This window comes from Cetorhinus maximus, unplaced genomic scaffold (genome assembly GCF_964194155.1).
Source record: "Cetorhinus maximus unplaced genomic scaffold, sCetMax3.hap1.1 HAP1_SCAFFOLD_360, whole genome shotgun sequence".
Classification (NCBI taxonomy): Eukaryota; Metazoa; Chordata; class Chondrichthyes; order Lamniformes; family Cetorhinidae; genus Cetorhinus; species Cetorhinus maximus.
In genome coordinates, this window is record NW_027596306.1 from 318067 (window position 1) to 318910 (window position 844).

Consider the following 844-nt stretch of genomic DNA (forward strand, 5'->3'; position numbering starts at 1 on the left):
GTCCAAAGCGCATGACCTCACACTTTCCTACATTAAACTCCATCTGCCAAGTTTTTTGCCCACTCACTTAACCTATCTATATCCCCGTGCAGATTCCTTATGTCCTCATCACAAAATGCACTCCCACCTATTTTTGTATCGTCAGAAAATTTGGATACATTACACTCTGCCCCTCCTCCAAGTTATTAATATAGATAGGAAATAATTGAGGCCCTAGGATTGATCCTTGTGGCACTCCACTTGTTACGTCTTTCCAACCTGAAAAATCCCAACTCTCTGTCTTCTGTGTGTTAAAATGGGCCCTTTACATTGCAGGGTCTGTGTAGGGTAATAGGGATCACTGTCTCTCACACACGGAAAGTTTCCCCGCTACATTGCAGGGTTTGTGTAGGGTAATAGTGATCACGGTTTATCACACACGGAAAGTTTCCCCGCTACATTGCAGGGTTTGTGTAGGGTAGTAGGAATCATGGTCTCTCAAACACTGAAAGTTTCCCCGCTTGAAGCATTAACAATATTAAATGTAGGGAAAGGTTGCATCATTCCCGTTTGTTGTTAAATAGTAACTGGATGCATCATCTCAAAACAAAGTGACATTTATACTTCACCAGGTTTTGAATGATCTGAAAAATGCATCGCTCGGAAATTAGAGGGAAAGATGGGGGCGGATTTGCTGTAAGGTTGTTCGCACATGTGTGAGGTGTTGAATGAGCTGCTGATGTGCTCTGTCACCTGATGATTCTAATGTTAGATCAATTTCTCTGCCGCATGGCTAAGGTTTTCCGCCGAATTGCACTTCCACAAAACAAGGTCTTGCAGTGCAATAAGACAGCACAGTTTGATA